Genomic DNA, 24,721 nt, shown 5'->3' on the forward strand with positions numbered 1-24,721 from the left:
AATGCATTTTCTATTCAATATTAAAAAAATATCAGTTAAGTTCGTGTCAGGATGGCCGAGCGGTCTAAGGCGCCAGACTCAAGGAGTGTACCTTGCTCTGTTATCAGAGTGTTGAGTGTTCTGGTCCACGAATGTGTGCGTGTGTTCGAATCCCACTTCTGACTGGCACATTTTTTACACATATTCGCATTTCTCACATAGGAGGTTTAAAAATTTCAATCTATCATTGAGGGTGTTCGGTCCAAAACGAGTTTTAATTTTATAATTCATAATAAAAATATAAAATGAAAAATGTTGGGATAATGATATTTTGCACGTTGTTTAACTAAAGAAAATTTGAATCGCTAAGAAACCGTGAATAATCTCAAAAGATCAATGCATTTTCTATTCAATATTAAAAAAATATCAGTTACGTTCGTGTCAGGATGGCCGAGCGGTCTAAGGCGCCAGACTCAAGGAGTGTTCCTTGCTCTGCTATCAGAGTGTTGAGTGTTCTGGTCCACGAATTTGGGCGTGGGTTCGAATCCCACTTCTGACTGGCACATTTTTTACACATATTCGCATTTCTCACATAGGAGGTTTAAAAATTTCAATCAATCATTGAGGGTGTTCGGTTCAAAACGAGTTTTAATTTTATAATTCATAATAAAAATATTAAATGAAAAATGTTTGAATAATGATATTTTGCACGTTGTTTAACTAAAGAAAATTTGAATCGCTAAGAAACCGTGAATAATCTCAAAAGATCAATGCATTTTCTATTCAATATTAAAAAAATATCAGTTACGTTCGTGTCAGGATGGCCGAGCGGTCTAAGGCGCCAGACTCAAGGAGTGTTCCTTGCTCTGTTATCAGAGTGTTGAGTGTTCTGGTCCACGAATGTGGGCGTGGGTTCGAATCCCACTTCTGACTGGCACATTTTTTACACATATTCGCATTTCTCACATAGGAGGTTTAAAAATTTCAATCTATCATTGAGGGTGTTCGGTTCAAAACGAGTTTTAATTTTATAATTCATAATAAAAATATTAAATAATAAATGTTTGGATAATGATATTTTGCACGTTGTTTAACTAAAGAAAATTTGAATCGCTAAGAAACCGTGAATAATCTCAAAAGTTCAATGCATTTTCTATTCAATATTAAAAAAATATCAGTTACGTTCGTGTCAGGATGGCCGAGCGGTATAAGGCGCCAGACTCAAGGAGTGTTCCTTGCTCTGTTATCAGAGTGTTGAGTGTTCTAATCCACGAATGTGGGCATGGGTTCCAATCCCACTTCTGACTGGCACATTTTTTACACATATTCGCATTTCTCACATAGGAGGTTTAAAAGTTTCAATCTATCATTGAGGGTGTTCGGTTCAAAACGAGTTTTAATTTTATAATTCATAATAAAAATATTAAATGAAAAATGTTTGGATAATGATATTTTGCACGTTGTTTAACTAAAGAAAATTTGAATCGCTAAGAAACCGTGAATAATCTCAAAAGATCAATGCATTTTCTATTCAATATTAAAAAAATATCAGTTACGTTCGTGTCAGGATGGCCGAGCGGTCTAAGGCGCCAGACTCAAGGAGTGTTCCTTGCTCTGTTATCAGAGTGTTGAGTGTTCAGGTCCGCGAATGTGGGCGTGGGTTCGAATCCCACTTCTGACTGGCACATTTTTTACACATATTCGCATTTCTCACATAGGAGGTTTAAAAATTTCAATCTATCATTGAGGGTGTTCGGTTCAAAACGAGTTTTAATTTTATAATTCATAATAAAAATATTAAATGAAAAATGTTTGGATAATGATATTTTGCACGTTGTTTAACTAAAGAAAATTTGAATCGCTAAGAAACCGTGAATAATCTCAAAAGATCAATGCATTTTCTATTCAATATTAAAAAAATATCAGTTACGTTCGTGTCAGGATGGCCGAGCGGTCTAAGGCGCCAGACTCAAGGAGTGTTCCTTGCTCTGTTATCAGAGTGTTGAGTGTTCTGGTCCACGAATTTGGGCGTGGGTTCGAATCCCACTTCTGACTGGCACATTTTTTACACATATTCGCATTTCTCACATAGGAGGTTTAAAAATTTCAATCTATCATTGAGGGTGTTCGGTTCAAAACGAGTTTTAATTTTATAATTCATAATAAAAATATTAAATGAAAAATGTTTGGATAATGATATTTTGCACGTTGTTTAACTAAAGAAAATTTGAATCGCTAAGAAACCGTGAATAATCTCAGAAGATCAATGCATTTTCTATTCAATATTAAAAAAATATCAGTTACGTTCGTGTCAGGATGGCCGAGCGGTCTAAGGCGCCAGACTCAAAAAGTGTTCCTTGCTCTGTTATCAGAGTGTTGAGTGTTCTGGTCCACGAATGTGGGCGTGGGATCGAATTCCGCATCTGACTGGCACACCTTTTACACATATTCGCATTTCTCACATAGGAGGTTTAAAAATTTCAATCTATCATTGAGGGTGTTCGGTTCAAAACAAGTTTTAATTTTATAATTCATAATAAAAATATTAAATGAAAAATATTTGAATAATGATATTTTGCACGTTGTTTAACTAAAGAAAATTTGAATCGCTGAGAAACCGTGAATAATCTCAAAAGATCAATGCATTTTCTATTCAATATTAAAAAAATATCAGTTACGTTCGTGTCAGGATGGCCGAGCGGTCTAAGGCGCCAGACTCAAGGAGTGTTCCTTGCTCTGTTATCAGAGTGTTGAGTGTTCTGGTCCACGAATGTGGGCGTGGGTTCGAATCCCACTTCTGACTGGCACATTTTTTACACATATTCGCATTTCTCACATAGGAGGTTTAAAAATTTCAATCTATCATTGAGGGTGTTCGGTTCAAAACGAGTTTTAATTTTATAATTCATAATAAAAATATTAAATGAAAAATGTTTGGATAATGATATTTTGCACGTTGTTTAACTAAAGAAAATTTGAATCGCTAAGAAACCGTGAATAATCTCAAAAGATCAATGCATTTTCTATTCAATATTAAAAAAATATCTGTTACGTTCGTGTCAGGATGGCCGAGCGGTCTAAGGCGCCAGACTCAAGGAGTGTTCCTTGCTCTGTTATCAGAGTGTTGAGTGTTCTGGTCCACGAATGTGGGCGTGGGTTCGAATCCCACTTCTGACTGGCACATTTTTTACACATATTCGCATTTCTCACATAGGAGGTTTAAAAATTTCAATCTATCATTGAGGGTGTTCGGTTCAGAACGAGTTTTAATTTTATAATTCATAATAAAAATATTAAATGAAAAATGTTTGGATAATGATATTTTGCACGTTGTTTAACTAAAGAAAATTTGAATCGCTAAGAAACCGTGAATAATCTCAAAAGATCAATGCATTTTCTATTCAATATTAAAAAAATATCAGTTACGTTCGTGTCAGGAGGGCCGTGCGGTCTAAGGCGCCAGACTCAAGGAGTGTTCCTTGCTCTGTTATCAGAGTGTTGAGTGTTCTGGTCCACGAATGTGGGCGTGGGTCCGAATCCCACTTCTGACTGGCACATTTTTTACACATATTCGCATTTCTCACATAGGAGGTTTAAAAATTTCAATCTATCATTGAGGGTGTTCGGTTCAAAACGAGTTTTAATTTTATAATTCATAATAAAAATATTAAATGAAAAATGTTTGGATAATGATATTTTGCACGTTGTTTAACTAAAGAAAATTTGAATCGCTAAGAAACCGTGAATATTCTCAAAAGATCAATGCATTTTCTATTCAATATTAAAAAAATATCAGTTACGTTCGTGTCCGGATGGCCGAGCGGTCTAAGGCGACAGTCTCAAGGAGTGTTCCTTGCTCTGTTATCAGAGTGTTGAGTGTTCTGGTCCACGAATTTGGGCGTGGGTTCGAATCCCACTTCTGACTGGCACATTTTTTACACATATTCGCATTTCTCACATAGGAGGTTTAAAAATTTCAATCAATCATTGAGGGTGTTCGGTTCAAAACGAGTTTTAATTTTATAATTCATAATAAAAATATTAAATGAAAAATGTTTGAATAATGATATTTTGCACGTTGTTTAACTAAAGAAAATTTGAATCGCTAAGAAACCGTGAATAATCTCAAAAGATCAATGCATTTTCTATTCAATATTAAAAAAATATCAGTTACGTTCGTGTCCGGATGGCCGAGCGGTCTAAGGCGCCAGACTCAAGGAGTGTTCCTTGCTCTGTTATCAGAGTGTTGAGTGTTCTGGTCCACGAATGTGGGCGTGGGTTCGAATCCCACTTCTGACTGGCACATTTTTTACACATATTCGCATTTCTCACATAGGAGGTTTAAAAATTTCAATCTATCATTGAGGGTGCTCGGTTCAAAACGAGTTTTAATTTTATAATTCATAATAAAAATATTAAATAATAAATGTTTGGATAATGATATTTTGCACGTTGTTTAACTAAAGAAAATTTGAATCGCTAAGAAACCGTGAATAATCTCAAAAGATCAATGCATTTTCTATTCAATATTAAAAAAATATCAGTTACGTTCGTGTCAGGATGGCCGAGCGGTCTAAGGCGCCAGACTCAAGGAGTGTTCCTTGCTCTGTTATCAGAGTGTTGAGTGTTCTAATCCACGAATGTGGGCGTGGGTTCGAATCCCACTTCTGACTGGCACATTTTTTACACATATTCGCATTTCTCACATAGGAGGTTTAAAAATTTCAATCTATCTTTGAGGGTGTTCGGTCCAAAACGAGTTTTAATTTTATAATTCATAATAAAAATATTAAATGAAAAATGTTTGGATAATGATATTTTGCACGTTGTTTAACTAAAGAAAATTTGAATCGCTAAGAAACCGTGAATAATCTCAAAAGATCAATGCATTTTCTATTCAATATTAAAAAAATATCAGTTACGTTCGTGTCAGGATGGCCGAGCGGTCTAAGGCGCCAGACTCAAGGAGTGTTCCTTGCTCTGTTATCAGAGTGTTGAGTGTTCTGGTCCACGAATGTGGGCGTGGGTTCGAATCCCACTTCTGACTGGCACATTTTTTACACATATTCGCATTTCTCACATAGGAGGTTTAAAAATTTCTATCTATCTTTGAGGGTGTTCGGTTCAAAACGAGTTTTAATTTTATAATTCATAATAAAAATATTAAATGAAAAATGTTTGGATAATGATATTTTGCACGTTGTTTAACTAAAGAAAATTTGAATCGCTAAGAAACCGTGAATAATCTCAAAAGATCAATGCATTTTCTATTCAAGATTAAAAAAATATCTGTTACGTTCGTGTCAGGATGGCCGAGCGGTCTAAGGCGCCAGACTCAAGGAGTGTTCCTTGCTCTGTTATCAGAGTGTTGAGTGTTCTGGTCCACGAATGTGGGCGTGGGTTCGAATCCCACTTCTGACTGGCACATTTTTTACACATATTCGCATTTCTCACATAGGAGGTTTAAAAATTTCAATCTATCATTGAGGGTGTTCGGTTCAAAACGAGTTTTAATTTTATAATTCATAATAAAAATATTAAATGAAAAATGTTTGGATAATGATATTTTGCACGTTGTTTAACTAAAGAAAATTTGAATCGCTAAGAAACCGTGAATAATCTCAAAAGATCAATGCATTTTCTATTCAATATTTAAAAAATATCAGTTACGTTCGTGTCAGGATGGCCGAGCGGTCTAAGGCGCCAGACTCAAGGAGTGTTCCTTGCTCTGTTATCAGAGTGTTGAGTGTTCTGGTCCACGAATGTGGGCGTGGGTTCGAATCCCACTTCTGACTGGCACATTTTTTACACATATTCGCATTTCTCACATAGGAGGTTTAAAAATTTCAATCTATCTTTGAGGGTGTTCGGTTCAAAACGAGTTTTAATTTTATAATTCATAATAAAAATATTAAATGAAAAATGTTTGGATAATGATATTTTGCACGTTGTTTAACTAAAGAAAATTTGAATCGCTAAGAAACCGTGAATAATCTCAAAAGATCAATGCATTTTCTATTCAAGATTAAAAAAATATCAGTTACGTTCGTGTGAGGATGGCCGAGCGGTCTAAGGCGCCGGACTCAAGGAGTGTACCTTAATCTGTTATCAGAGTGTTGAGTGTTCTGGTCCACGAATGTGGGCGTGTGTTCGAATCCCACTTCTGACTGGCACATTTTTTACACATATTCGCATTTCTCACATAGGAGGTTTAAAAATTTCAATCTATCTTTGAGAGTGTTCGGTCCAAAACGAGTTTTAATTTTATAATTCATAATAAAAATATTAAATGAAAAATGTTTGGATAATGATATTTTGCACGTTGTTTAACTAAAGAAAATTTGAATCGCTAAGAAACCGTGAATAATCTCAAAAGATCAATGCATTTTCTATTCAATATTAAAAAAATATCAGTTACGTTCGTGTCAGGATGGCCGAGCGGTCTAAGGCGCCAGACTCAAGGAGTGTTCCTTGCTCTGTTATCAGAGTGTTGAGTGTTCTGATCCACGAATGTGGGCGTGTGTTCGAATCCCACTTCTGACTGGCACATTTTTTACACATATTCGCATTTCTCACATAGGAGGTTTAAAAATTTCAATCTTTCTTTGAGGGTGTTCGGTCCAAAACGAGTTTTAATTTTATAATTCATAATAAAAATATTAAATGAAAAATGTTTGGATAATGATATTTTGCACGTTGTTTAACTAAAGAAAATTTGAATCGCTAAGAAACCGTGAATAATCCCAAAAGATCAATGCATTTTCTATTCAATTTTAAAAAAATATCAGTTACGTTCGTGTCAGGATGGCCGAGCGGTCTAAGGAGCCAGACTCAAGGAGTGTTCCTTGCTCTGTTATCAGAGTGTTGAGTGTTCTGGTCCACGAATGTGGGCGTGGGTTCGAATCCCACTTCTGACTGGCACATTTTTTACACATATTCGCATTTCTCACATAGGAGGTTTAAAAATTTCAATCAATCATTGAGGGTGTTCGGTCCAAAACGAGTTTTAATTTTATAATTCATAATAAAAATATTAGATGAAAAATGTTTGGATAATGATATTTTGCACGTTGTTTAACTAAAGAAAATTTGAATCGCTAAGAAACCGTGAATAATCTCAAAAGATCAATGCATTTTCTATTCAATATTAAAAAAATATCAGTTACGTTCGTGTCAGGATGGCCGAGCGGTCTAAGGCGCCAGACTCAAGGAGTGTTCCTTGCTCTGTTAGCAGAGTGTTGAGTGTTCTGGTCCACGAATGTGGGCGTGGGTTCGAATCCCACTTCTGACTGGCACATTTTTTACACATATTCGCATTTCTCACATAGGAGGTTTAAAAATTTCAATCTATCATTGAGGGTGATCGGTTCAAAACGAGTTTTAATTTTATAATTCATAATAAAAATATTAAATGAAAAATTTTTGAATAATGATATTTTGCACGTTGTTTAACTAAAGAAAATTTGAATCGCTAAGAAACCGTGAATAATCTCAAAAGATCAATGCATTTTCTATTCAATATTAAAAAAATATCAGTTACGTTCGTGTCAGGATGGCCGAGCGGTCTAAGGCGCCAGACTCAAGGAGTGTTCCTTGCTCTGTTAGCAGAGTGTTGAGTGTTCTGGTCCACGAATGTGGGCGTGGGTTCGAATCCCACTTCTGACTGGCACATTTTTTACACATATTCGCATTTCTCACATAGGAGGTTTAAAAATTTCAATCTATCATTGAGGGTGTTCGGTTCAAAACGAGTTTTAATTTTATAATTCATAATAAAAATATTAAATGAAAAATGTTTGGATAATGATATTTTGCACGTTGTTTAACTAAAGAAAATTTGAATCGCTAAGAAACCGTGAATAATCTCAAAAGATCAATGCATTTTCTATTCAATATTAAAAAAATATCAGTTACGTTCGTGTCAGGATGGCCGAGCGGTCTAAGGCGCCAGACTCAAGGAGTGTTCCTTGCTCTGTTATCAGAGTGTTGAGTGTTCTGGTCCACGAATGTGGGCGTGGGTTCGAATCCCACTTCTGACTGGCAAATTTTTTACACATATTCGCATTTCTCGCATAGGAGGTTTAAAAATTTCAATCTATCATTGAGGGTGCTCGGTTCAAAACGAGTTTTAATTTTAAAATTCATAATAAAAATATTAAATGAAAAATATTTGGAGAACGATATTTTGCACGTTGTTTATTTAAAGAAAATTTGAATCGCTAAGAAACCGTGAATAATCTCAAAAGATCAATGCATTTTCTATTCAATATTAAAAAAATATCTGTTACGTTCGTGTCAGGATGGCCGAGCGGTCTAAGGCGCCAGACTCAAGGAGTGTTCCTTGCTCTGTTATCATAGTGTTGAGTGTTCTGGTCCACGAATGTGGGCGTGGGTTCGAATCCCACTTCTGACTGGCACATTTTTTACACATATTCGCCTTTCTCACATAGGAGGTTTAAAAATTTCAATCTATCATTGAGGGTGTTCGGTTCAAAACGAGTTTTAATTTTATAATTCATAATAAAAATATTAAATGAAAAATGTTTGGATAATGATATTTTGCACGTTGTTTTACTGAAGAAAATTTGAATCGCTAAGAAACCGTGAATAATCTCAAAAGATCAATGCATTTTCTATTCAATATTAAAAAAATATCAGTTACGTTCGTGTCAGGATGGCCGAGCGGTCTAAGGCGCCAGACTCAAGGAGTGTTCCTTGCTCTGTTATCAGAGTGTTGAGTGTTCTGGTCCACGAATGTGGGCGTGGGTTCGAATCCCACTTCTGACTGGCAAATTTTTTACACATATTCGCATTTCTCGCATAGGAGGTTTAAAAATTTCAATCTATCATTGAGGGTGCTCGGTTCAAAACGAGTTTTAATTTTAAAATTCATAATAAAAATATTAAATGAAAAATATTTGGAGAACGATATTTTGCACGTTGTTTATTTAAAGAAAATTTGAATCGCTAAGAAACCGTGAATAATCTCAAAAGATCAATGCATTTTCTATTCAATATTAAAAAAATATCTGTTACGTTCGTGTCAGGATGGCCGAGCGGTCTAAGGCGCCAGACTCAAGGAGTGTTCCTTGCTCTGTTATCGGAGTGTTGAGTGTTCTGGTCCACGAATGTGGGCGTGGGTTCGAATCCCACTTCTGACTGGCACATTTTTTACACATATTCGCCTTTCTCACATAGGAGGTTTAAAAATTTCAATCTATCATTGAGGGTGCTCGGTTCAAAACGAGTTTTAATTTTATAATTCATAATAAAAATATTAAATGAAAAATGTTTGGAGAATGATATTTTGCACGTTGTTTAACTAAAGAAAATTTGAATCGCTAAGAAACCGTGAATAATCTCAAAAGATCAATGCATTTTCTATTCAATATTAAAAAAATATCTGTTACGTTCGTGTCAGGATGGCCGAGCGGTCTAAGGCGCCAGACTCAAGGAGTGTTCCTTGCTCTGTTATCAGAGTGTTGAGTGTTCTGGTCCACGAATGTGGGCGTGGGTTCGAATCCCACTTCTGACTGGCACATTTTTTACACATATTCGCCTTTCTCACATAGGAGGTTTAAAAATTTCAATCTATCATTGAGGGTGTTCGGTTCAAAACGAGTTTTAATTTTATAATTCATAATAAAAATATTAAATGAAAAATGTTTGGATAATGATATTTTGCACGTTGTTTTACTGAAGAAAATTTGAATCGCTAAGAAACCGTGAATAATCTCAAAAGATCAATGCATTTTCTATTCAATATTAAAAAAATATCAGTTACGTTCGTGTCAGGATGGCCGAGCGGTCTAAGGCGCCAGACTCAAGGAGTGTTCCTTGCTCTGTTATCAGAGTGTTGAGTGTTCTGGTCCACGAATGTTGGCATGGGTTCGAATCCCACTTCTGACTGGCAAATTTTTTACACATATTCGCATTTCTCACATAGGAGGTTTAAAAATTTCAATCTATCATTGAGGGTGCTCGGTTCAAAACGAGTTTTAATTTTATAATTCATAATAAAAATATTAAATGAAAAATGTTTGGAGAATGATATTTTGCACGTTGTTTAACTAAAGAAAATTTGAATCGCTAAGAAACCGTGAATAATCTCAAAAGATCAATGCATTTTCTATTCAATATTAAAAAAATATCTGTTACGTTCGTGTCAGGATGGCCGAGCGGTCTAAGGCGCCAGACTCAAGGAGTGTTCCTTGCTCTGTTATCAGAGTGTTGAGTGTTCTGGTCCACGAATGTGGGCGTGGGTTCGAATCCCACTTCTGACTGGCACATTTTTTACACATATTCGCCTTTCTCACATAGGAGGTTTAAAAATTTCAATCTATCATTGAGGGTGTTCGGTTCAAAACGAGTTTTAATTTTATAATTCATAATAAAAATATTAAATGAAAAATGTTTGGATAATGATATTTTGCACGTTGTTTAACTAAAGAAAATTTGAATCGCTAAGAAACCGTGAATAATCTCAAAAGATCAATGCATTTTCTATTCAATATTAAAAAAATATCAGTTACGTTCGTGTCAGGATGGCCGAGCGGTATAAGGCGCCAGACTCAAGGAGTGTTCCTTGCTCTGTTATCAGAGTGTTGAGTGTTCTGGTCCACGAATGTGGGCGTGGGATAGAATCCCACTTCTGACTGGCACATTTTTTACACATATTCGCATTTCTCACATAGGAGGTTTAAAAATTTCAATCTATCATTGAGGGTGTTCGGTTCAAAACGAGTTTTAATTTTATAATTCATAATAAGAATATTAAATGAAAAATGTTTGAATAATGATATTTTGCACGTTGTTTAACTAAAGAAAATTTGAATCGCTAAGAAACCGTGAATAATCTCAAAAGATCAATGCATTTTCTATTCAATATTAAAAAAATATCAGTTACGTTCGTGTCAGGATGGCCGAGCGGTCTAAGGCGCCAGACTCAAGGAGTGTTCCTTGCTCTGTTATCAGAGTGTTCAGTGTTCTGGTCCACGAATGTGGGCGTGGGTTCGAATCCCACTTCTGACTGGCACATTTTTTACACACATTCGCATTTCTCACATAGGATGTTTAAAAATTTCAATCTATCATTGAGGGTGTTCGGTTCAAAACGAGTTTTAATTTTATAATTCATAATAAAAATATTAAATGAAAAATGTTTGGATAATGATATTTTGCACGTTGTTTAACTAAAGAAAATTTGAATCGCTAAGAAACCGTGAATAATCTCAAAAGATCAATGCATTTTCTATTCAATATTAAAAAAATATCAGTTACGTTCGTGTCAGGATGGCCGAGCGGTCTAAGGCGCCAGACTCAAGGAGTGTTCCTTGCTCTGTTATCAGAGTGTTGAGTGTTCTGGTCCACGAATGTGGGCGTGGGTTCGAATCCCACTTCTGACTGACAAATTTTTTACACATATTTGCATTTCTCGCATAGGAGGTTTAAAAATTTCAATCTATCATTGAGGGTGCTCGGTTCAAAACGAGTTTTAATTTTATAATTCATAATAAAAATATTAAATGAAAAATATTTGGAGAATGATATTTTGCACGTTGTTTAACTAAAGAAAATTTGAATCGCTAAGAAACCGTGAATAATCTCAAAAGATCAATGCATTTTCTATTCAATATTAAAAAAATATCTGTTACGTTCGTGTCAGGATGGCCGAGCGGTCTAAGGCGCCAGACTCAAGGAGTGTTCCTTGCTCTGTTATCAGAGTGTTGAGTGTTCTGGTCCACGAATGTGGGCGTGGGTTCGAATCCCACTTCTGACTGGCACATTTTTTACACATATTCGCCTTTCTCACATAGGAGGTTTAAAAATTTCAATCTATCATTGAGGGTGTTCGGTTCAAAACGAGTTTTAATTTTATAATTCATAATAAAAATATTAAATGAAAAATGTTTGGATAATGATATTTTGCACGTTGTTTTACTGAAGAAAATTTGAATCGCTAAGAAACCGTGAATAATCTCAAAAGATCAATGCATTTTCTATTCAATATTAAAAAAATATCAGTTACGTTCGTGTCAGGATGGCCGAGCGGTCTAAGGCGCCAGACTCAAGGAGTGTTCCTTGCTCTGTTATCAGAGTGTTGAGTGTTCTGGTCCACGAATGTGGGCGTGGGTTCGAATCCCACTTCTGACTGGCAAATTTTTTACACATATTCGCATTTCTCACATAGGAGGTTTAAAAATTTCAATCTATCATTGAGGGTGCTCGGTTCAAAACGAGTTTTAATTTTATAATTCATAATAAAAATATTAAATGAAAAATGTTTGGAGAATGATATTTTGCACGTTGTTTAACTAAAGAAAATTTGAATCGCTAAGAAACCGTGAATAATCTCAAAAGATCAATGCATTTTCAATTCAATATTAAAAAAATATCTGTTACGTTCGTGTCAGGATGGCCGAGCGGTCTAAGGCGCCAGACTCAAGGAGTGTTCCTTGCTCTGTTATCAGAGTGTTGAGTGTTCTGGTCCACGAATGTGGGCGTGGGTTCGAATCCCACTTCTGACTGGCACATTTTTTACACATATTCGCCTTTCTCACATAGGAGGTTTAAAAATTTCAATCTATCATTGAGGGTGTTCGGTTCAAAACGAGTTTTAATTTTATAATTCATAATAAAAATATTAAATGAAAAATGTTTGGATAATGATATTTTGCACGTTGTTTAACTAAAGAAAATTTGAATCGCTAAGAAACCGTGAATAATCTCAAAAGATCAATGCATTTTCTATTCAATATTAAAAAAATATCAGTTACGTTCGTGTCAGGATGGCCGAGCGGTCTAAGGCGCCAGACTCAAGGAGTGTTCCTTGCTCTGTTATCAGAGTGTTGAGTGTTCTGGTCCACGAATGTGGGCGTGGGATAGAATCCCACTTCTGACTGGCACATTTTTTACACATATTCGCATTTCTCACATAGGAGGTTTAAAAATTTCAATCTATCATTGAGGGTGCTCGGTTCAAAACGAGTTTTAATTTTATAATTCATAATAAAAATATTAAATGAAAAATGTTTGGAGAATGATATTTTGCACGTTGTTTAACTAAAGAAAATTTGAATCGCTAAGAAACCGTGAATAATCTCAAAAGATCAATGCATTTTCTATTCAATATTAAAAAAATATCTGTTACGTTCGTGTCAGGATGGCCGAGCGGTCTAAGGCGCCAGACTCAAGGAGTGTTCCTTGCTCTGTTATCAGAGTGTTGAGTGTTCTGGTCCACGAATGTGGGCGTGGGTTCGAATCCCACTTCTGACTGGCACATTTTTTACACATATTCGCCTTTCTCACATAGGAGGTTTAAAAATTTCAATCTATCATTGAGGGTGTTCGGTTCAAAACGAGTTTTAATTTTATAATTCATAATAAAAATATTAAATGAAAAATGTTTGGATAATGATATTTTGCACATTGTTTTACTGAAGAAAATTTGAATCGCTAAGAAACCGTGAATAATCTCAAAAGATCAATGCATTTTCTATTCAATATTAAAAAAATATCAGTTACGTTCGTGTCAGGATGGCCGAGCGGTCTAAGGCGCCAGACTCAAGGAGTGTTCCTTGCTCTGTTATCAGAGTGTTGAGTGTTCTGGTCCACGAATGTGGGCGTGGGTTCGAATCCCACTTCTGACTGGCAAATTTTTTACACATATTCGCATTTCTCACATAGGAGGTTTAAAAATTTCAATCTATCATTGAGGGTGCTCGGTTCAAAACGAGTTTTAATTTTATAATTCATAATAAAAATATTAAATGAAAAATGTTTGGAGAATGATATTTTGCACGTTGTTTAACTAAAGAAAATTTGAATCGCTAAGAAACCGTGAATAATCTCAAAAGATCAATGCATTTTGTATTCAATATTAAAAAAATATCTGTTACGTTCGTGTCAGGATGGCCGAGCGGTCTAAGGCGCCAGACTCAAGGAGTGTTCCTTGCTCTGTTATCAGAGTGTTGAGTGTTCTGGTCCACGAATGTGGGCGTGGGTTCGAATCCCACTTCTGACTGGCACATTTTTTACACATATTCGCCTTTCTCACATAAGAGGTTTAAAAATTTCAATCTATCATTGAGGGTGTTCGGTTCAAAACGAGTTTTAATTTTATAATTCATAATAAAAATATTAAATGAAAAATGTTTGGATAATGATATTTTGCACGTTGTTTAACTAAAGAAAATTTGAATCGCTAAGAAACCGTGAATAATCTCAAAAGATCAATGCATTTTCTATTCAATATTAAAAAAATATCAGTTACGTTCGTGTCAGGATGGCCGAGCGGTCTAAGGCGCCAGACTCAAGGAGTGTTCCTTGCTCTGTTATCAGAGTGTTGAGTGTTCTGGTCCACGAATGTGGGCGTGGGATAGAATCCCACTTCTGACTGGCACATTTTTTACACATATTCGCATTTCTCACATAGGAGGTTTAAAAATTTCAATCTATCATTGAGGGTGTTCGGTTCAAAACGAGTTTTAATTTTATAATTCATAATAAGAATATTAAATGAAAAATGTTTGAATAATGATATTTTGCACGTTGTTTAACTAAAGAAAATTTGAATCGCTAAGAAACCGTGAATAATCTCAAAAGATCAATGCATTTTCTATTCAATATTAAAAAAATATCAGTTACGTTCGTGTCAGGATGGCCGAGCGGTCTAAGGCGCCAGTCTCAAGGAGTGTTCCTTGCTCTGTTATCAGAGTGTTCAGTGTTCTGGTCCACGAATGTGGGCGTGGGTTCGAATCCCACTTCTGACTGGCACATTTTTTACACACATTCGCATTTCTCACATAGGATGTTTAAAAATTTCAATCTATCATTGAGGGTGTTCGGTTCAAAACGAGTTTTAATTTTATAATTCATAATAAAAATATTAAATGAAAAATGTTTGGATAATGATATTTTGCACGTTGTTTAACTAAAGAAAATTTGAATCGCTAAGAAACCGTGAATAATCTCAAAAGATCAATGCATTTTCTATTCAATATTAAAAAAATATCAGTTACGTTCGTGTCAGGATGGCCGAGCGGTCTAAGGCGCCAGACTCAAGGAGTGTTCCTTGCTCTGTTATCAGAGTGTTGAGTGTTCTGGTCCACGAATGTGGGCGTGGGTTCGAATCCCACTTCTGACTGACAAATTTTTTACACATATTTGCATTTCTCGCATAGGAGGTTTAAAAATTTCAATCTATCATTGAGGGTGCTCGGTTCAAAACGAGTTTTAATTTTATAATTCATAATAAAAATATTAAATGAAAAATATTTGGAGAATGATATTTTGCACGTTGTTTAACTAAAGAAAATTTGAATCGCTAAGAAACCGTGAATAATCTCAAAAGATCAATGCATTTTCTATTCAATATTAAAAAAATATCTGTTACGTTCGTGTCAGGATGGCCGAGCGGTCTAAGGCGCCAGACTCAAGGAGTGTTCCTTGCTCTGTTATCAGAGTGTTGAGTGTTCTGGTCCACGAATGTGGGCGTGGGTTCGAATCCCACTTCTGACTGGCACATTTTTTACACATATTCGCCTTTCTCACATAGGAGGTTTAAAAATTTCAATCTATCATTGAGGGTGTTCGGTTCAAAACGAGTTTTAATTTTATAATTCATAATAAAAATATTAAATGAAAAATGTTTGGATAATGATATTTTGCACGTTGTTTAACTAAAGAAAATTTGAATCGCTAAGAAACCGTGAATAATCTCAAAAGATCAATGCATTTTCTATTCAATATTAAAAAAATATCAGTTACGTTCGTGTCAGGATGGCCGAGCGGTCTAAGGCGCCAGACTCAAGGAGTGTTCCTTGCTCTGTTATCAGAGTGTTGAGTGTTCTGGTCCACGAATGTGGGCGTGGGATAGAATCCCACTTCTGACTGGCACATTTTTTACACATATTTGCATTTCTCACATAGGAGGTTTAAAAATTTCAATCTATCATTGAGGGTGTTCGGTTCAAAACGAGTTTTAATTTTATAATTCATAATAAGAATATTAAATGAAAAATGTTTGAATAATGATATTTTGCACGTTGTTTAACTAAAGAAAATTTGAATCGCTAAGAAACCGTGAATAATCTCAAAAGATCAATGCATTTTCTATTCAATATTAAAAAAATATCAGTTACGTTCGTGTCAGGATGGCCGAGCGGTCTAAGGCGCCAGACTCAAGGAGTGTTCCTTGCTCTGTTATCAGAGTGTTCAGTGTTCTGGTCCACGAATGTGGGCGTGGGTTCGAATCCCACTTCTGACTGGCACATTTTTTACACACATTCGCATTTCTCACATAGGATGTTTAAAAATTTCAATCTATCATTGAGGGTGTTCGGTTCAAAACGAGTTTTAATTTTATAATTCATAATAAAAATATTAAATGAAAAATGTTTGGATAATGATATTTTGCACGTTGTTTAACTAAAGAAAATTTGAATCGCTAAGAAACCGTGAATAATCTAAAAAGATCAATGCATTTTCTATTCAATATTAAAAAAATATCAGTTACGTTCGTGTCAGGATGGCCGAGCGGTCTAAGGCGCCAGACTCAAGGAGTGTTCCTTGCTCTGTTATCAGAGTGTTGAGTGTTCTGGTCCACGAATGTGGGCGTGGGTTCGAATCCCACTTCTGACTGACAAATTTTTTACACATATTTGCATTTCTCGCATAGGAGGTTTAAAAATTTCAATCTATCATTGAGGGTGCTCGGTTCAAAACGAGTTTTAATTTTATAATTCATAATAAAAATATTAAATGAAAAATATTTGGAGAATGATATTTTGCACGTTGTTTAACTAAAGAAAATTTGAATCGCTAAGAAACCGTGAATAATCTCAAAAGATCAATGCATTTTCTATTCAATATTAAAAAAATATCTGTTACGTTCGTGTCAGGATGGCCGAGCGGTCTAAGGCGCCAGACTCAAGGAGTGTTCCTTGCTCTGTTATCAGAGTGTTGAGTGTTCTGGTCCACGAATGTGGGCGTGGGTTCGAATCCCACTTCTGACTGGCACATTTTTTACACATATTCGCCTTTCTCACATAGAAGGTTTAAAAATTTCAATCTATCATTGAGGGTGTTCGGTTCAAAACGAGTTTTAATTTTATAATTCATAATAAAAATATTAAATGAAAAATGTTTGGATAATGATATTTTGCACGTTGTTTAACTAAAGAAAACTTGAATCGCTAAGAAACCGTGAATAATCTCAAAAGATCAATGCATTTTCTATTCAATATTAAAAAAATATCAGTTACGTTCGTGTCAGGATGGCCGAGCGGTCTAAGGCGCCAGACTCAAGGAGTGTTCCTTGCTCTGTTATCAGAGTGTTGAGTGTTCTGGTCCACGAATGTGGGCGTGGGTTCGAATCCCACTTCTAACTGGCAAATTTTTTACACATATTCGCATTTCTCACATAGGAGGTTTAAAAATTTCAATCTATCATTGAGGGTGCTCGGTTCAAAACGAGTTTTAATTTTATAATTCATAATAAAAATATTAAATGAAAAATGTTTGGAGAATGATATTTTGCACGTTGTTTAACTAAAGAAAATTTGAATCGCTAAGAAACCGTGAATAATCTCAAAAGATCAATGCATTTTCTATTCAATATTAAAAAAATATCTGTTACGTTCGTGTCAGGATGGCCGAGCGGTCTAAGGCGCCAGACTCAAGGAGTGTTCCTTGCTCTGTTATCAGAGTGTTGAGTGTTCTGGTCCACGAATGTGGGCGTGGGTTCGAATCCCACTTCTGACTGGCACATTTTTTACACATATTCGCATTTCTCACATAGGAGGTTTAAAAATTTCAATCTATCATTGAGGGTGTTCGGTTCAAAACGAGTTTTAATTTTATAATTCATAATAAAAATATTAAATGAAAAATGTTTGGATAATGATATTTTGCACGTTGTTTTACTGAAGAAAATTTGAATCGCTAAGAAACCGTGAATAATCTCAAAAGATCAATGCATTTTCTATTCAATATTAAAAAAATATCAGTTACGTTCGTGTCAGGATGGCCGAGCGGTCTAAGGCGCCAGACTCAAGGAGTGTTCCTTGCTCTGTTATCAGAGTGTTGAGTGTTCTGGTCCACGAATGTGGGCGTGGGTTCGAATCCCACTTCTGACTGGCAAATTTTTTACACATATTCGCATTTCTCACATAGGAGGTTTAAAAATTTCAATCTATCATTGAGGGTGCTCGGTTCAAAACGAGTTTTAATTTTATAATTCATAATAAAAATATTAAATGAAAAATGTTTGGAGAATGATATTTTGCACGTTGTTTAACTAAAGAAAATTTGAATCGCTAAGAAACCGTGAATAATCTCAAAAGATCAATGCATTTTCAATTCAATATTAAAAAAATATCTGTTACGTTCGTGTCAGGATGGCCGAGCGGTCTAAGGCGCCAGACTCAAGGAGTGTTCCTTGCTCTGTTATCAGAGTGTTGAGTGTTCTGGTCCACGAATGTGGGCGTGGGTTCGAATCCCACTTCTGACTGGCACATTTTTTACACATATTCGCCTTTCTCACATAGGAGGTTTAAAAATTTCAATCTATCATTGAGGGTGTTCGGTTCAAAACGAGTTTTAATTTTATAATTCATAATAAAAATATTAAATGAAAAATGTTTGGATAATGATATTTTGCACGTTGTTTAACGAAAGAAAATTTGAATCGCTAAGAAACCGTGAATAATCTCAAAAGATCAATGCATTTTCTATTCAATATTAAAAAAATATCAGTTACGTTCGTGTCAGGATGGCCGAGCGGTCTAAGGCGCCAGACTCAAGGAGTGTTCCTTGCTCTGTTATCAGAGTGTTGAGTGTTCTGGTCCACGAATGTGGGCGTGGGATAGAATCCCACTTCTGACTGGCACATTTTTTACACATATTCGCATTTCTCACATAGGAGGTTTAAAAATTTCAATCTATCATTGAGGGTGCTCGGTTCAAAACGAGTTTTAATTTTATAATTCATAATAAAAATATTAAATGAAAAATGTTTGGAGAATGATATTTTGCACGTTGTTTAACTAAAGAAAATTTGAATCGCTAAGAAACCGTGAATAATCTCAAAAGATCAATGCATTTTCTATTCAATATTAAAAAAATATCTGTTACGTTCGTGTCAGGATGGCCGAGCGGTCTAAGGCGCCAGACTCAAGGAGTGTTCCTTGCTCTGTTATCAGAGTGTTGAGTGTTCTGGTCCACGAATGTGGGCGTGGGTTCGAATCCCACTTCTGACTGGCACATTTTTTACACATATTCGCCTTTCTCACATAGGAGGTTTAAAAATTTCAATCTATCATTGAGGGTGTTCGGTTCAAAACGAGTTTTAATTTTATAATTCATAATAAAAATATTAAATGAAAAATGTTTGGATAATGATATTTTGCACATTGTTTTACTGAAGAAAATTTGAATCGCTAAGAAACCGTGAATTATCTCAAAAGATCAATGCATTTTCTATTCAATATTAAAAAAATATCAGTTACGTTCGTGTCAGGATGGCCGAGCGGTCTAAGGCGCCAGACTCAAGGAGTGTTCCTTGCTCTGTTATCAGAGTGTTGAGTGTTCTGGTCCACGAATGTGGGCGTGGGTTCGAATCCCACTTCTGACTGGCAAATTTTTTACACATATTCGCATTTCTCACATAGGAGGTTTAAAAATTTCAATCTATCATTGAGGGTGCTCGGTTCAAAACGAGTTTTAATTTTATAATTCATAATAAAAATATTAAATGAAAAATGTTTGGAGAATGATATTTTGCACGTTGTTTAACTAAAGAAAATTTGAATCGCTAAGAAACCGTGAATAATCTCAAAAGATCAATGCATTTTGTATTCAATATTAAAAAAATATCTGTTACGTTCGTGTCAGGATGGCCGAGCGGTCTAAGGCGCCAGACTCAAGGAGTGTTCCTTGCTCTGTTATCAGAGTGTTGAGTGTTCTGGTCCACGAATGTGGGCGTGGGTTCGAATCCCACTTCTGACTGGCACATTTTTTACACATATTCGCCTTTCTCACATAAGAGGTTTAAAAATTTCAATCTATCATTGAGGGTGTTCGGTTCAAAACGAGTTTTAATTTTATAATTCATAATAAAAATATTAAATGAAAAATGTTTGGATAATGATATTTTGCACGTTGTTTAACTAAAGAAAATTTGAATCGCTAAGAAACCGTGAATAATCTCAAAAGATCAATGCATTTTCTATTCAATATTAAAAAAATATCAGTTACGTTCGTGTCAGGATGGCCGAGCGGTCTAAGGCGCCAGACTCAAGGAGTGTTCCTTGCTCTGTTATCAGAGTGTTGAGTGTTCTGGTCCACGAATGTGGGCGTGGGATAGAATCCCACTTCTGACTGGCACATTTTTTACACATATTCGCATTTCTCACATAGGAGGTTTAAAAATTTCAATCTATCATTGAGGGTGTTCGGTTCAAAACGAGTTTTAATTTTATAATTCATAATAAGAATATTAAATGAAAAATGTTTGAATAATGATATTTTGCACGTTGTTTAACTAAAGAAAATTTGAATCGCTAAGAAACCGTGAATAATCTCAAAAGATCAATGCATTTTCTATTCAATATTAAAAAAATATCAGTTACGTTCGTGTCAGGATGGCCGAGCGGTCTAAGGCGCCAGTCTCAAGGAGTGTTCCTTGCTCTGTTATCAGAGTGTTCAGTGTTCTGGTCCACGAATGTGGGCGTGGGTTCGAATCCCACTTCTGACTGGCACATTTTTTACACACATTCGCATTTCTCACATAGGATGTTTAAAAATTTCAATCTATCATTGAGGGTGTTCGGTTCAAAACGAGTTTTAATTTTATAATTCATAATAAAAATATTAAATGAAAAATGTTTGGATAATGATATTTTGCACGTTGTTTAACTAAAGAAAATTTGAATCGCTAAGAAACCGTGAATAATCTCAAAAGATCAATGCATTTTCTATTCAATATTAAAAAAATATCAGTTACGTTCGTGTCAGGATGGCCGAGCGGTCTAAGGCGCCAGACTCAAGGAGTGTTCCTTGCTCTGTTTTCAGAGTGTTGAGTGTTCTGGTCCACGAATGTGGGCGTGGGTTCGAATCCCACTTCTGACTGACAAATTTTTTACACATATTTGCATTTCTCGCATAGGAGGTTTAAAAATTTCAATCTATCATTGAGGGTGCTCGGTTCAAAACGAGTTTTAATTTTATAATTCATAATAAAAATATTAAATGAAAAATATTTGGAGAATGATATTTTGCACGTTGTTTAACTAAAGAAAATTTGAATCGCTAAGAAACCGTGAATAATCTCAAAAGATCAATGCATTTTCTATTCAATATTAAAAAAATATCTGTTACGTTCGTGTCAGGATGGCCGAGCGGTCTAAGGCGCCAGACTCAAGGAGTGTTCCTTGCTCTGTTATCAGAGTGTTGAGTGTTCTGGTCCACGAATGTGGGCGTGGGTTCGAATCCCACTTCTGACTGGCACATTTTTTACACATATTCGCCTTTCTCACATAGGAGGTTTAAAAATTTCAATCTATCATTGAGGGTGTTCGGTTCAAAACGAGTTTTAATTTTATAATTCATAATAAAAATATTAAATGAAAAATGTTTGGATAATGATATTTTGCACGTTGTTTAACTAAAGAAAATTTGAATCGCTAAGAAACCGTGAATAATCTCAAAAGATCAATGCATTTTCTATTCAATATTAAAAAAATATCAGTTACGTTCGTGTCAGGATGGCCGAGCGGTCTAAGGCGCCAGACTCAAGGAGTGTTCCTTGCTCTGTTATCAGAGTGTTGAGTGTTCTGGTCCACGAATGTGGGCGTGGGATAGAATCCCACTTCTGACTGGCACATTTTTTACACATATTTGCATTTCTCACATAGGAGGTTTAAAAATTTCAATCTATCATTGAGGGTGTTCGGTTCAAAACGAGTTTTAATTTTATAATTCATAATAAGAATATTAAATGAAAAATGTTTGAATAATGATATTTTGCACGTTGTTTAACTAAAGAAAATTTGAATCGCTAAGAAACCGTGAATAATCTCAAAAGATCAATGCATTTTCTATTCAATATTAAAAAAATATCAGTTACGTTCGTGTCAGGATGGCCGAGCGGTCTAAGGCGCCAGACTCAAGGAGTGTTCCTTGCTCTGTTATCAGAGTGTTCAGTGTTCTGGTCCACGAATGTGGGCGTGGGTTCGAATCCCACTTCTGACTGGCACATTTTTTACACACATTCGCATTTCTCACATAGGATGTTTAAAAATTTCAATCTATCATTGAGGGTGTTCGGTTCAAAACGAGTTTTAATTTTATAATTCATAATAAAAATATTAAATGAAAAATGTTTGGATAATGATATTTTGCACGTTGTTTAACTAAAGAAAATTTGAATCGCTAAGAAACCGTGAATAATCTAAAAAGATCAATGCATTTTCTATTCAATATTAAAAAAATATCAGTTACGTTCGTGTCAGGATGGCCGAGCGGTCTAAGGCGCCAGACTCAAGGAGTGTTCCTTGCTCTGTTATCAGAGTGTTGAGTGTTCTGGTCCACGAATGTGGTCGTGGGTTCGAATCCCACTTCTGACTGACAAATTTTTTACACATATTTGCATTTCTCGCATAGGAGGTTTAAAAATTTCAATCTATCATTGAGGGTGCTCGGTTCAAAACGAGTTTTAATTTTATAATTCATAATAAAAATATTAAATGAAAAATATTTGGAGAATGATATTTTGCACGTTGTTTAACTAAAGAAAATTTGAATCGCTAAGAAACCGTGAATAATCTCAAAAGATCAATGCATTTTCTATTCAATATTAAAAAAATATCTGTTACGTTCGTGTCAGGATGGCCGAGCGGTCTAAGGCGCCAGACTCAAGGAGTGTTCCTTGCTCTGTTATCAGAGTGTTGAGTGTTCTGGTCCACGAATGTGGGCGTGGGTTCGAATCCCACTTCTGACTGGCACATTTTTTACACATATTCGCCTTTCTCACATAGGAGGTTTAAAAATTTCAATCTATCATTGAGGGTGTTCGGTTCAAAACGAGTTTTAATTTTATAATTCATAATAAAAATATTAAATGAAAAATGTTTGGATAATGATATTTTGCACGTTGTTTAACTAAAGAAAATTTGAATCGCTAAGAAACCGTGAATAATCTCAAAAGATCAATGCATTTTCTATTCAATATTAAAAAAATATCAGTTACGTTCGTGTCAGGATGGCCGAGCGGTCTAAGGCGCCAGACTCAAGGAGTGTTCCTTGCTCTGTTATCAGAGTGTTGAGTGTTCTGGTCCACGAATGTGGGCGTGGGTTCGAATCCCACTTCTAACTGGCAAATTTTTTACACATATTCGCATTTCTCACATAGGAGGTTTAAAAATTTCAATCTATCATTGAGGGTGCTCGGTTCAAAACGAGTTTTAATTTTATAATTCATAATAAAAATATTAAATGAAAAATGTTTGGAGAATGATATTTTGCACGTTGTTTAACTAAAGAAAATTTGAATCGCTAAGAAACCGTGAATAATCTCAAAAGATCAATGCATTTTCTATTCAATATTAAAAAAATATCTGTTACGTTCGTGTCAGGATGGCCGAGCGGTCTAAGGCGCCAGACTCAAGGAGTGTTCCTTGCTCTGTTATCAGAGTGTTGAGTGTTCTGGTCCACGAATGTGGGCGTGGGTTCGAATCCCACTTCTGACTGGCACATTTTTTACACATATTCGCCTTTCTCACATAGGAGGTTTAAAAATTTCAATCTATCATTGAGGGTGTTCGGTTCAAAACGAGTTTTAATTTTATAATTCATAATAAAAATATTAAATGAAAAATGTTTGGATAATGATATTTTGCACGTTGTTTAACTAAAGAAAATTTGAATCGCTAAGAAACCGTGAATAATCTCAAAAGATCAATGCATTTTCTATTCAATATTAAAAAAATATCAGTTACGTTCCTGGCAGGATGGCCGAGCGGTCTAAGGCGCCAGACTCAAGGAGTGTTCCTTGCTCTGTTATCAGAGTGTTGAGTGTTCTGGTCCACGAATGTGGGCGTGGGTTCGAATCCAACTTCTGACTGGCAAATTTTTTACACATATTCGCATTTCTCACATAGGAGGTTTAAAAATTTCAATCTATCATTGAGGGTGCTCGGTTCAAAACGAGTTTTAATTTTATAATTCATAATAAAAATATTAAATGAAAAATGTTTGGAGAATGATATTTTGCACGTTGTTTAACTAAAGAAAATTTAATCGCTAAGAAACCGTGAATAATCTCAAAAGATCAATGCATTTTCTATTCAATATTAAAAAAATATCTGTTACGTTCGTGTTAGGATGGCCGAGCGGTCTAAGGCGCCAGACTCAAGGAGTGTTCCTTGCTCTGTTATCAGAGTGTTGAGTGTTCTGGTCCACGAATGTGGGCGTGGGTTCGAATCCCACTTCTGACTGGCACATTTTTTACACATATTCGCCTTTCTCACATAGGAGGTTTAAAAATTTCAATCTATCATTGAGGGTGTTCGGTTCAAAACGAGTTTTAATTTTATAATTCATAATAAAAATATTAAATGAAAAATGTTTGGATAATGATATTTTGCACGTTGTTTAACTAAAGAAAATTTGAATCGCTAAGAAACCGTGAATAATCTCAAAAGATCAATGCATTTTCTATTCAATATTAAAAAAATATCAGTTA

At 35.3% G+C, this 24,721-nt stretch overlaps 39 non-coding genes across 39 annotated transcripts; all 39 read left to right on the plus strand.

Moving 5' to 3' along the window:
- Nucleotides 1–793: 793 nt before the first annotated feature.
- TRNAL-CAA (transfer RNA leucine (anticodon CAA)) lies at nucleotides 794–912 on the plus strand. The gene is made up of 2 exons: nucleotides 794–831; nucleotides 867–912. It is a non-coding gene; the product is annotated as a tRNA-Leu (tRNA).
- Nucleotides 913–2,663: 1,751 nt separating this feature from the next.
- TRNAL-CAA (transfer RNA leucine (anticodon CAA)) lies at nucleotides 2,664–2,782 on the plus strand. The gene is made up of 2 exons: nucleotides 2,664–2,701; nucleotides 2,737–2,782. It is a non-coding gene; the product is annotated as a tRNA-Leu (tRNA).
- A 255-nt stretch (nucleotides 2,783–3,037) lies between these two features.
- Nucleotides 3,038–3,156, plus strand: TRNAL-CAA (transfer RNA leucine (anticodon CAA)). Its single transcript has 2 exons — nucleotides 3,038–3,075; nucleotides 3,111–3,156. It is a non-coding gene; the product is annotated as a tRNA-Leu (tRNA).
- A 1,751-nt stretch (nucleotides 3,157–4,907) lies between these two features.
- On the plus strand, nucleotides 4,908–5,026 carry TRNAL-CAA (transfer RNA leucine (anticodon CAA)). The gene is made up of 2 exons: nucleotides 4,908–4,945; nucleotides 4,981–5,026. It is a non-coding gene; the product is annotated as a tRNA-Leu (tRNA).
- Nucleotides 5,027–5,281: 255 nt separating this feature from the next.
- On the plus strand, nucleotides 5,282–5,400 carry TRNAL-CAA (transfer RNA leucine (anticodon CAA)). The gene is made up of 2 exons: nucleotides 5,282–5,319; nucleotides 5,355–5,400. It is a non-coding gene; the product is annotated as a tRNA-Leu (tRNA).
- A 255-nt stretch (nucleotides 5,401–5,655) lies between these two features.
- On the plus strand, nucleotides 5,656–5,774 carry TRNAL-CAA (transfer RNA leucine (anticodon CAA)). Its single transcript has 2 exons — nucleotides 5,656–5,693; nucleotides 5,729–5,774. It is a non-coding gene; the product is annotated as a tRNA-Leu (tRNA).
- A 1,377-nt stretch (nucleotides 5,775–7,151) lies between these two features.
- Nucleotides 7,152–7,270, plus strand: TRNAL-CAA (transfer RNA leucine (anticodon CAA)). Its single transcript has 2 exons — nucleotides 7,152–7,189; nucleotides 7,225–7,270. It is a non-coding gene; the product is annotated as a tRNA-Leu (tRNA).
- Nucleotides 7,271–7,525: 255 nt separating this feature from the next.
- Nucleotides 7,526–7,644, plus strand: TRNAL-CAA (transfer RNA leucine (anticodon CAA)). Its single transcript has 2 exons — nucleotides 7,526–7,563; nucleotides 7,599–7,644. It is a non-coding gene; the product is annotated as a tRNA-Leu (tRNA).
- A 255-nt stretch (nucleotides 7,645–7,899) lies between these two features.
- On the plus strand, nucleotides 7,900–8,018 carry TRNAL-CAA (transfer RNA leucine (anticodon CAA)). Its single transcript has 2 exons — nucleotides 7,900–7,937; nucleotides 7,973–8,018. It is a non-coding gene; the product is annotated as a tRNA-Leu (tRNA).
- A 255-nt stretch (nucleotides 8,019–8,273) lies between these two features.
- On the plus strand, nucleotides 8,274–8,392 carry TRNAL-CAA (transfer RNA leucine (anticodon CAA)). The gene is made up of 2 exons: nucleotides 8,274–8,311; nucleotides 8,347–8,392. It is a non-coding gene; the product is annotated as a tRNA-Leu (tRNA).
- A 255-nt stretch (nucleotides 8,393–8,647) lies between these two features.
- On the plus strand, nucleotides 8,648–8,766 carry TRNAL-CAA (transfer RNA leucine (anticodon CAA)). Its single transcript has 2 exons — nucleotides 8,648–8,685; nucleotides 8,721–8,766. It is a non-coding gene; the product is annotated as a tRNA-Leu (tRNA).
- A 255-nt stretch (nucleotides 8,767–9,021) lies between these two features.
- On the plus strand, nucleotides 9,022–9,140 carry TRNAL-CAA (transfer RNA leucine (anticodon CAA)). The gene is made up of 2 exons: nucleotides 9,022–9,059; nucleotides 9,095–9,140. It is a non-coding gene; the product is annotated as a tRNA-Leu (tRNA).
- A 255-nt stretch (nucleotides 9,141–9,395) lies between these two features.
- On the plus strand, nucleotides 9,396–9,514 carry TRNAL-CAA (transfer RNA leucine (anticodon CAA)). Its single transcript has 2 exons — nucleotides 9,396–9,433; nucleotides 9,469–9,514. It is a non-coding gene; the product is annotated as a tRNA-Leu (tRNA).
- Nucleotides 9,515–10,143: 629 nt separating this feature from the next.
- TRNAL-CAA (transfer RNA leucine (anticodon CAA)) lies at nucleotides 10,144–10,262 on the plus strand. The gene is made up of 2 exons: nucleotides 10,144–10,181; nucleotides 10,217–10,262. It is a non-coding gene; the product is annotated as a tRNA-Leu (tRNA).
- A 629-nt stretch (nucleotides 10,263–10,891) lies between these two features.
- Nucleotides 10,892–11,010, plus strand: TRNAL-CAA (transfer RNA leucine (anticodon CAA)). Its single transcript has 2 exons — nucleotides 10,892–10,929; nucleotides 10,965–11,010. It is a non-coding gene; the product is annotated as a tRNA-Leu (tRNA).
- Nucleotides 11,011–11,265: 255 nt separating this feature from the next.
- Nucleotides 11,266–11,384, plus strand: TRNAL-CAA (transfer RNA leucine (anticodon CAA)). The gene is made up of 2 exons: nucleotides 11,266–11,303; nucleotides 11,339–11,384. It is a non-coding gene; the product is annotated as a tRNA-Leu (tRNA).
- Nucleotides 11,385–11,639: 255 nt separating this feature from the next.
- Nucleotides 11,640–11,758, plus strand: TRNAL-CAA (transfer RNA leucine (anticodon CAA)). Its single transcript has 2 exons — nucleotides 11,640–11,677; nucleotides 11,713–11,758. It is a non-coding gene; the product is annotated as a tRNA-Leu (tRNA).
- A 255-nt stretch (nucleotides 11,759–12,013) lies between these two features.
- Nucleotides 12,014–12,132, plus strand: TRNAL-CAA (transfer RNA leucine (anticodon CAA)). Its single transcript has 2 exons — nucleotides 12,014–12,051; nucleotides 12,087–12,132. It is a non-coding gene; the product is annotated as a tRNA-Leu (tRNA).
- Nucleotides 12,133–12,387: 255 nt separating this feature from the next.
- TRNAL-CAA (transfer RNA leucine (anticodon CAA)) lies at nucleotides 12,388–12,506 on the plus strand. The gene is made up of 2 exons: nucleotides 12,388–12,425; nucleotides 12,461–12,506. It is a non-coding gene; the product is annotated as a tRNA-Leu (tRNA).
- Nucleotides 12,507–13,135: 629 nt separating this feature from the next.
- Nucleotides 13,136–13,254, plus strand: TRNAL-CAA (transfer RNA leucine (anticodon CAA)). The gene is made up of 2 exons: nucleotides 13,136–13,173; nucleotides 13,209–13,254. It is a non-coding gene; the product is annotated as a tRNA-Leu (tRNA).
- A 255-nt stretch (nucleotides 13,255–13,509) lies between these two features.
- On the plus strand, nucleotides 13,510–13,628 carry TRNAL-CAA (transfer RNA leucine (anticodon CAA)). The gene is made up of 2 exons: nucleotides 13,510–13,547; nucleotides 13,583–13,628. It is a non-coding gene; the product is annotated as a tRNA-Leu (tRNA).
- Nucleotides 13,629–13,883: 255 nt separating this feature from the next.
- Nucleotides 13,884–14,002, plus strand: TRNAL-CAA (transfer RNA leucine (anticodon CAA)). Its single transcript has 2 exons — nucleotides 13,884–13,921; nucleotides 13,957–14,002. It is a non-coding gene; the product is annotated as a tRNA-Leu (tRNA).
- A 1,003-nt stretch (nucleotides 14,003–15,005) lies between these two features.
- TRNAL-CAA (transfer RNA leucine (anticodon CAA)) lies at nucleotides 15,006–15,124 on the plus strand. Its single transcript has 2 exons — nucleotides 15,006–15,043; nucleotides 15,079–15,124. It is a non-coding gene; the product is annotated as a tRNA-Leu (tRNA).
- Nucleotides 15,125–15,379: 255 nt separating this feature from the next.
- Nucleotides 15,380–15,498, plus strand: TRNAL-CAA (transfer RNA leucine (anticodon CAA)). Its single transcript has 2 exons — nucleotides 15,380–15,417; nucleotides 15,453–15,498. It is a non-coding gene; the product is annotated as a tRNA-Leu (tRNA).
- A 629-nt stretch (nucleotides 15,499–16,127) lies between these two features.
- TRNAL-CAA (transfer RNA leucine (anticodon CAA)) lies at nucleotides 16,128–16,246 on the plus strand. Its single transcript has 2 exons — nucleotides 16,128–16,165; nucleotides 16,201–16,246. It is a non-coding gene; the product is annotated as a tRNA-Leu (tRNA).
- Nucleotides 16,247–16,501: 255 nt separating this feature from the next.
- TRNAL-CAA (transfer RNA leucine (anticodon CAA)) lies at nucleotides 16,502–16,620 on the plus strand. Its single transcript has 2 exons — nucleotides 16,502–16,539; nucleotides 16,575–16,620. It is a non-coding gene; the product is annotated as a tRNA-Leu (tRNA).
- Nucleotides 16,621–16,875: 255 nt separating this feature from the next.
- TRNAL-CAA (transfer RNA leucine (anticodon CAA)) lies at nucleotides 16,876–16,994 on the plus strand. The gene is made up of 2 exons: nucleotides 16,876–16,913; nucleotides 16,949–16,994. It is a non-coding gene; the product is annotated as a tRNA-Leu (tRNA).
- A 629-nt stretch (nucleotides 16,995–17,623) lies between these two features.
- On the plus strand, nucleotides 17,624–17,742 carry TRNAL-CAA (transfer RNA leucine (anticodon CAA)). Its single transcript has 2 exons — nucleotides 17,624–17,661; nucleotides 17,697–17,742. It is a non-coding gene; the product is annotated as a tRNA-Leu (tRNA).
- A 255-nt stretch (nucleotides 17,743–17,997) lies between these two features.
- TRNAL-CAA (transfer RNA leucine (anticodon CAA)) lies at nucleotides 17,998–18,116 on the plus strand. Its single transcript has 2 exons — nucleotides 17,998–18,035; nucleotides 18,071–18,116. It is a non-coding gene; the product is annotated as a tRNA-Leu (tRNA).
- A 255-nt stretch (nucleotides 18,117–18,371) lies between these two features.
- Nucleotides 18,372–18,490, plus strand: TRNAL-CAA (transfer RNA leucine (anticodon CAA)). Its single transcript has 2 exons — nucleotides 18,372–18,409; nucleotides 18,445–18,490. It is a non-coding gene; the product is annotated as a tRNA-Leu (tRNA).
- Nucleotides 18,491–19,119: 629 nt separating this feature from the next.
- Nucleotides 19,120–19,238, plus strand: TRNAL-CAA (transfer RNA leucine (anticodon CAA)). The gene is made up of 2 exons: nucleotides 19,120–19,157; nucleotides 19,193–19,238. It is a non-coding gene; the product is annotated as a tRNA-Leu (tRNA).
- Nucleotides 19,239–19,493: 255 nt separating this feature from the next.
- TRNAL-CAA (transfer RNA leucine (anticodon CAA)) lies at nucleotides 19,494–19,612 on the plus strand. The gene is made up of 2 exons: nucleotides 19,494–19,531; nucleotides 19,567–19,612. It is a non-coding gene; the product is annotated as a tRNA-Leu (tRNA).
- A 255-nt stretch (nucleotides 19,613–19,867) lies between these two features.
- Nucleotides 19,868–19,986, plus strand: TRNAL-CAA (transfer RNA leucine (anticodon CAA)). The gene is made up of 2 exons: nucleotides 19,868–19,905; nucleotides 19,941–19,986. It is a non-coding gene; the product is annotated as a tRNA-Leu (tRNA).
- Nucleotides 19,987–20,989: 1,003 nt separating this feature from the next.
- On the plus strand, nucleotides 20,990–21,108 carry TRNAL-CAA (transfer RNA leucine (anticodon CAA)). Its single transcript has 2 exons — nucleotides 20,990–21,027; nucleotides 21,063–21,108. It is a non-coding gene; the product is annotated as a tRNA-Leu (tRNA).
- A 255-nt stretch (nucleotides 21,109–21,363) lies between these two features.
- Nucleotides 21,364–21,482, plus strand: TRNAL-CAA (transfer RNA leucine (anticodon CAA)). The gene is made up of 2 exons: nucleotides 21,364–21,401; nucleotides 21,437–21,482. It is a non-coding gene; the product is annotated as a tRNA-Leu (tRNA).
- A 629-nt stretch (nucleotides 21,483–22,111) lies between these two features.
- On the plus strand, nucleotides 22,112–22,230 carry TRNAL-CAA (transfer RNA leucine (anticodon CAA)). The gene is made up of 2 exons: nucleotides 22,112–22,149; nucleotides 22,185–22,230. It is a non-coding gene; the product is annotated as a tRNA-Leu (tRNA).
- Nucleotides 22,231–22,485: 255 nt separating this feature from the next.
- Nucleotides 22,486–22,604, plus strand: TRNAL-CAA (transfer RNA leucine (anticodon CAA)). Its single transcript has 2 exons — nucleotides 22,486–22,523; nucleotides 22,559–22,604. It is a non-coding gene; the product is annotated as a tRNA-Leu (tRNA).
- A 255-nt stretch (nucleotides 22,605–22,859) lies between these two features.
- TRNAL-CAA (transfer RNA leucine (anticodon CAA)) lies at nucleotides 22,860–22,978 on the plus strand. The gene is made up of 2 exons: nucleotides 22,860–22,897; nucleotides 22,933–22,978. It is a non-coding gene; the product is annotated as a tRNA-Leu (tRNA).
- A 629-nt stretch (nucleotides 22,979–23,607) lies between these two features.
- TRNAL-CAA (transfer RNA leucine (anticodon CAA)) lies at nucleotides 23,608–23,726 on the plus strand. Its single transcript has 2 exons — nucleotides 23,608–23,645; nucleotides 23,681–23,726. It is a non-coding gene; the product is annotated as a tRNA-Leu (tRNA).
- The last annotated feature ends 995 nt before the right edge of the window (nucleotides 23,727–24,721 follow it).

This window comes from Parasteatoda tepidariorum, chromosome 9, assembly GCF_982258835.1.
Source record: "Parasteatoda tepidariorum strain Cologne lab strain chromosome 9, Ptep-v5.0, whole genome shotgun sequence".
NCBI classification, from domain to species: domain Eukaryota; kingdom Metazoa; phylum Arthropoda; class Arachnida; order Araneae; family Theridiidae; genus Parasteatoda; species Parasteatoda tepidariorum.